Here is a 7,096-nt window from a genome sequence, read left to right as displayed (position 1 = left end):
CCTGCCTCTCTGCCTACTTGTGATCTCTCTCTCTCTCTGTCAAATAAATAAATAAAAGTGCCTTATGTCTGTCGTCCTTACACTGTAAATAGTGCACTCGCACACAGGTGCAGCATCCCTTCTACTACTCAAAAATCAGGGGCGCCTGGGTGGCTCAGCGGGTTAAAGCTTCTGCCTTCGTCTCAGGTCATGATCTTAGGGTCCTGGGTTTGAGTGCCACATCTCTGCTCTCTGCTCAGTGGGGAGCCTGCTTCCCCCTCTCTCTCTGCCTGTCTACTTGTGATCTCTCTCTCTCTGAAAAATAAATAAATAAAATCTTAAAAAAAATCATTGTCTAATTTGGCAAAGAAGGTCCTCCTGTTACTGACTAATGGGTGAGGTTCTGAAGTAAGTGTGCTGGGGCTTAATTACGATAATTGGAGGGTGTCACAGTTGATTACATATCAAATTTAATGACAACACATTTATTGGGAAAAGAGCAGAGTGGGATGCAACTTCATTTGTCAAGTAATGACTGAATTGTAACTACTGGTTGGCCAAAATGAAAATCTTTGTTCACTGCAGGCGCCCAGAAGTTTTTAAATGGGTTTTTAAATGTGGCTATCCAGTGGTCCCAACAACATTTGCTGAAAACACTGTTTCTCAAATGAACCACCTTTGAACCTTTGTTCATTGCTGTCTGGATATATGTGGGTCTATTTCTGGACACCTATCTAGCCTAATTTATTCATCTATCTTTACACTATAATGCAGGAAAGAAAGGTTTTGAAGCTAGCCAAGAAGGAATTCTTGAGACATCTTTGGTGCAAAAAGGTGATTTTATTAAAGCATGGGGACAGGACCCGTGGGCGGGAAGAGCTGCAAGGGGGTGGTGAGGAGTGGTGCATTATATATTTTCAAGTTGGGAGGGTTAGAGAGAGGGTAAGTCTCTAAGGTATTTTGGAAGCAAGTTTTCCAGGACTTTGAGAGGGTTCACTATTATTAGGAAAATATCATTTATTACCATATCTTTGGGCCATATGCTTGGGGGATGATTGCCAATACCTATTTTGGGGGGGGGGTTAGAGATAAAGGAAGATTCTAAAGGAATTTTTCTATGTTAAAGTAGACTTACAGGGACACCTGGGTCGCTCAGTTGGTTAAGCGTCTGCCTTCGGCTCAAGTCATGAGCCCAGGTCCTGGGATTGGGCCCCACATTGGGCTTGTTGCTTGGCAAGGAGTCCGCTTCTCCCTCTGCCTGCCGCTCCCCTGCTTGTGCACTTTCTCTCTCACTCTCTGACAAAATCTTTAAAAAATAATAATAAAGTGGGGGAGCCTGGGTGGCTCAGTAGGTTAAGCCGCTGCCTTCAGCTCAGGTCATGATCTCAGGGTTCTGGGATCGAGTCCCGAATTGGGCTCTCTGCTCGGCGGAGAGCCTGCTTCCTCCTCTCTCTCTCTCTGCCTGCCTCTCTGCCTGCTTGTGATTTCTGTCAAATAAATAAATAAAATCTTAAAAAAAAATAATAAAGTATACTCACAGGATCCTAGGGGTCTGGCTAAGATTGCCTTTTACCCTTAGCAAAGTATTAACATTGAGGCAGTTGAGTCCCTAGGGGAATGTCACTCTGCCTGTTTCAAGGACTTGTCCATGGGCTGTAGGTAGTAAGAAAATTTACTAATTTCTCTTCTACCTTTGTTTTCCACATTATTCCCCCTGAACAGTTTTGACCCTTAAATCTAAAGTTGCTGAGGGGAGGATGGTCTCATCTTCTGTAACTTCTTGCTGTTGAATAGGGTTGTAGAGAGGTCCCTACCTATAGGTCAGCATTGGTCAGCTGGGGCTTATACAGATCTAGGAGTTACAAAAGGCAGAGGTGGCTGAATTCTGAGATCTGTTAGTCGGAAGTTATGGCAGCAAAGGTGTACCAAGTGGAGAGAGAAAACCCCAAACATGACTAGTGTAGCAAAAAGAAAAAACCCAAATAAGAGTCCTTTGGCAGTTGACAAAAATCCTCTTCTAGTCCAGAAGTTCAACCCATCATTAAGGGAAAAAGAGATCATTTAAAGCACCAATTTGAGTACTCATGGTAGAAATCTGGAAATACATTGTGATAGTCTGGAACATATACACAGCGTTCTGTTTTTATGCCAACACGAGTTCCATCTTATGTAGCTGTTAGAACACCTAAAGGTGGGTGCCTGGGTGGCTCAGTGGGTTAAAACCTCTGCCTTTGGCTCAGGTCATGATCCCAGGGTCCTGGGATTGAGTCCCGCATTGGGCTCTCTGTTCAGCAGGGAGCCTGCTTCCTCCTCTCTCTCTGCCTGCCTCTCTGCCTACTTGTGATCTCTGTCTGTCAAATAAATAAATAAAATGTAAAAAAAAAACAAAAAACAAAAAACACCTAAAGCCAAGCTACATTGTCGAGTTTCACTTAGGGCTCTGACAGTGTACTTATTAAGAGCTTCTAGGTGCCAGACAACACCCTCCAATCCCAGAGAGGGAACGAAAACAGGCGTTAGGTGGTCATACTAATGAGACACAGAACGTGTCCACCATTTGTTTAAATTTGGAAGGTTGGCCGGCTTGGTCATGGTTTTAATAATGTGCCCATGGATCCAGGCAAAACCGAGTCCACTGGCCTACCCAGCTTGGGGGAAGCCATGGACACAAGTTAGGTCCTGTTAGGAGACAGTCATCTAATTATGGACCCTTTAACTCCAGTCAAGATACCAAGGGCTATTCTGTTTTGGAGGGCCATCTTTTAAATGTGTAATAAAAGACGGTCCGTTGTCACTTTTAGAGACCAAGGGAGTCCAAATCTAGGTACAGTTTCTCTCAGCAAAGTTTTTTTCCACCTCTGTGGCCTTTTTACCCAAATCAGTAGTGTAGTGTAAACCTTGTATTATCTTCCATTGGTTATTTTGGGGCTTAAAGATTTTTCTCTCATTATTAACAAGCCAGTCCTGTGCATTTCTTGGTCTGAATAGGCTGGACTTGCAGACTTTACTGGAGCTAAGGCTGGTAGAAGACTGCTTAGCTGCATGGTATAGTGAATTGTTTCCTTTAAAGTCTAAGTCATATCCTTTGATGTCCTTTGAGGTGAATTGAAGCTACCTTCATAGGTAGGTGTCCAGCCTTAAGAAGAGTAATAATTTCAGGCCCACATTTGACTGGGGAGTCATGGCTTGATAATAATCCCCTTTTCTTCCAAACTGCCCCTTGAGCCTGCAGGACTAGGAAAGCATATTTGAAATTGGTACAAATATTCATTTTTAAGGCTTTGGCAATTGCAAAGCACAAGTGAGCACTAGGGCACACCCAGCTTCTCTTATTTCCCCCCCCCCTTTTTTTTTCATGAAACTATTACCGTCAGTAAACCGACTATTGCCTGCATTTTTCAACAGGGGGATCTTTTAAATCTGGTTGACTAGAATAAACAAGATCAATGGCTTCTGAACAGTTGTGCTCTACAGAAGGATGATGGTCAGGTCCAGGCATAAAGGTAGCGGGGTTTAAAGTCTGACAGGTGTCAAGTATATTTCAGGCATACATATAAGCAGAGCCCAGTATTTAATAAGCCAGCCTCCCATCATCCTTTGGTGGCCTTTGGTCTCTAAGACACTCTGGACCTAATGGGAAGTCATTACAGGCAGGGACCATCCCAGAGTGAGCGTCAAGACTCCCACCAGGAGGACTGTCATGTGCTTGGCTAAAGCCTTTGTTTGTAATTGTATCTCAATAGATGTGGCTTCTAGGATAAATATGACTAAGGAATAAAACCATCAAGAAGACCTCTTTATTTGAGGTCCAGCCTTAACAATGTCTTAATTATAAGGAATCACTGGCAACTGGGAGAAGATTGTCTCAGGAGATAAGGACATCCCCAAGTGCACCATCTGGTCCAATCCTAAGGAAAGTGGGGTCATCCATTGTCTCCAAAGTCCATGGCTAACTCCATGGAGTGGGATACGCTCTGGCTTTTACAGAGCGATTTTGTCATCTGAGCCACACAGAATTGGTCAAGATGATTGCTGAGATATACAGTTGTTGCGTAATCAGTCCCATTTTCAGCTGTTCAAATAATCATATGTCCATGGGGTCCTATAACTATCCCCACAGAATAACAAGCAAGAAGGTTGTCTATACATGAGCTACTGTGGCAATTTCTCTGAAATTTCTCAAGTTGTCTAGCTTAGGCAAACATCATTCAAAGACAATCAGAAGTAGGATTTACCATCCATAAAGGTGAGTCATTGAAACATAATTTTTCTCTTTAAAATAACTCTACTTTCTAGAAATAGCCAAATCAAGACTAATTTGTAAAATGAGTATGATTTTAACAAATTTGGCCTGATTGTTTACATAAGCTCAGCAAGAATAGTGATTGATCATATAGATCTTTGAGAATCTGCTTTGCTGGATCTTTTATAAGGAATTTCTAGGTTGAACTTTTAGTAGCCTCTCCAGGCCAGAAGCCAAGCCAACCACTTGCCATCAGACGTGCCTACAATAGCTGTCTGTATATTGGGATGAGTTCCTCTTTATGAGGTCTCCAAAGTCTCCTGAGTCTCCTCACCTGCCAGGAAGTGACATTCTTTCCTCACCTGCTGAGGCTGCTGGGAACTCTGTAGCCGATATCAGGCCAACAGTTCCAAGGGGCTTTATGGCTCCATGTTACAGAACGTAACTATGTTACAGAATGTTACCATTACAGAATGTAACCATGTTACAGAATGCTCCATGTTACAATCTTAGTTGCTTAAAGCTGTTTGGTCATATCTGAGTCTAGGCATGTCTATCTCAAATATGACAGTCCAGTCAAAGCTTTTGGTAAAATTACCACTGTTTCCAATGGTGTCCAGGGCTACAAGGAGAACAGATTCTTATTGAACTTATGCAAAAGACTAGGATTGCCATGGAAGAAAGAATATTCACTGAGACCTTTTGAATTTCAGAGTGTTCAGGTAGAGATAAAAGTTGAATGTATGAATTTGTTCACAAATAAATACTTTATCACATTTCTATGAGTCTTAAGAAAAAGTTTCCTTAATCTGGAAGAGCAAACATCAGAGAACCAGCAATGTTTCAAATAAGAGTCACAAAAAACTAGTCATCTTTTTAATTCATTTAGTTCCATGTTACTATTCTTGTTCAGTTTGAATGCAGCTTTTTGTTAGTTCTGGGAACTCTTACCCATTTCAGTTTCATTCTTAAAGATATTTATTTTCTGAATTTGTCCCAAAAGTCCTTTTTATGAATCTCCTTGAAACTGAAACTCATTTTGCAAGAGAATAAGAACAATTATAAATGTCAAAAACTCAGCAATGTACATCTTTAATAATCTGATTTGAGAGTTCATGCTGATGCAATTGACAAGGAAACTTGGTTATTTCTGCGACACATAACATTTCCATAGCCAGAATATCTACTGATAACAAAGTTATACCAGAAGGTAACATAACCAAAACAAACAAGCCTAATTAGTCAATGAGACTTTGTTCATGATTTAAATCTTGAGGAAGTTTGTTAAAATCTTAGAAAGTTTTAAAGCACACGCCTAGGCAGGATTAGGGATCGTCAAAGACTTGATAAAGGCAAAACATAGACACTGGTTTTTCTGGGCAGGCAAAGAGAAAAAAACCCGCTTACATTTTCTTATCAAGAGCCGACCAAAATTCAAGAAAACATGTCTTTTTCATGGAGAGGAAACGGACTTTCAATCTTATACCAGTGTGCTTTAAAATCCATTCATTTTAGGGACACCTGGGTGGCTCAGTCATTAAGTATCTGCCTTAGGCTCCAGTCATGATCCCAGGGTCTTTGGATTGAGTCCTGCATCGGGCTCCCCGCTGATTCTCTCTCTCCCGCTCCCCCTGCTTGTGCTCCCTTCCCTCTCTTGCTGTGTCTCTGTCAAATAAATAAGTAAAATATTAAAGAAAGGAAGAAAGAAAGAAAGAAAGAAAGAAAGAAAGGAAGGAAGGAACCTTAGTCTCCAGTGAAGACTAAGTAATCACCAGTCATGAACCGTCACACCGGAACTCTTCAGACAGCAGATTTATGAATCAGTTAAACAGAAAGCATGTTTACAGGGTGCCTGGGTGGCTCAGTGGGTTAAAGCCTCTGTCTTTGGCTCAGGTCATGATCCCAGGGTCCTGGGATCGAGCCCTGCATCGGGCTCTCTGCTCATCGGGGAGGCTGTTTCCTTCTTTCTCTCTCTGCCTGCCTCTCTGCCTACATGTGATCTCTGTCTGTCAAATAAATAAATAAAATCTTTTAAAAAAAAAGAAAGAAAGAAAGAAAGAAAACGTGTTTACCAACAGACCCAAATATTTTTAGTTTCTTTGCAATAAGAATTCAAAAGCCCAAAACTATGTTTAGTAATCAATGATTTAGTACTTAAAAAAATATTTTATTTATTTATTTGATAGACAGAGATCACAAGTAGGCAGAGAGGCATGCAGAGAGAGAGAGGAAGGAAAGAAGACTCCCTGCTGAGGACCCTGGGATCATGACCTGAGCCGAAGGCAGAGGCTTTAACCCACCGAGCCACCCAGGTGCCCCAATGATTTAGTACTTTATCCTATTTGGAAAAGAATTTGCCATTCAATGAATTTAATCCCATTTATCATGTAAGCAAAACTTTTAAAAGTTTCAGGTTACCAAAGACTCTGAAAGCCATCATAACAATTACCCATGAAAACTTGGAGACAGATGAGATTAATAATTTTAAGTCATCTTTTTGCTAACAAACTGCAACAGAGATAACGTGAGGTTATTTGACCTTCAGCAAACCTCCATAGAATAAAAGTTCCATGTTTAGTGCTGATAACTTGAAAGACAGGTCTATTTTAATTAAACCAACAAATGAACTTAGTTTATTTTTTTATTTTATTTTTAATTTTTAAAATATTTTATTTACTTATTTGACAGAGAGAGAGAGCGAGAGAGGGAGAGCGCACAAGTAGGCAGGGAGGCAGGCAGAGAGAGAGGGGGAAGCAGGCTGTCCACTGAGTGGAGAGCCCGATGCAGGACTCGATCCCAGGACCCTGAGACCATGACCTGAGCGGAAGGCAGAGGCTCAAACCACTGAGCCACCGAGGCACCCCTTTATTTTTA

Source organism: Mustela lutreola, chromosome 1 (genome assembly GCF_030435805.1).
Source record: "Mustela lutreola isolate mMusLut2 chromosome 1, mMusLut2.pri, whole genome shotgun sequence".
Classification (NCBI taxonomy): Eukaryota; Metazoa; Chordata; class Mammalia; order Carnivora; family Mustelidae; genus Mustela; species Mustela lutreola.
Note: the sequence above shows the minus strand (reverse complement) of the source record.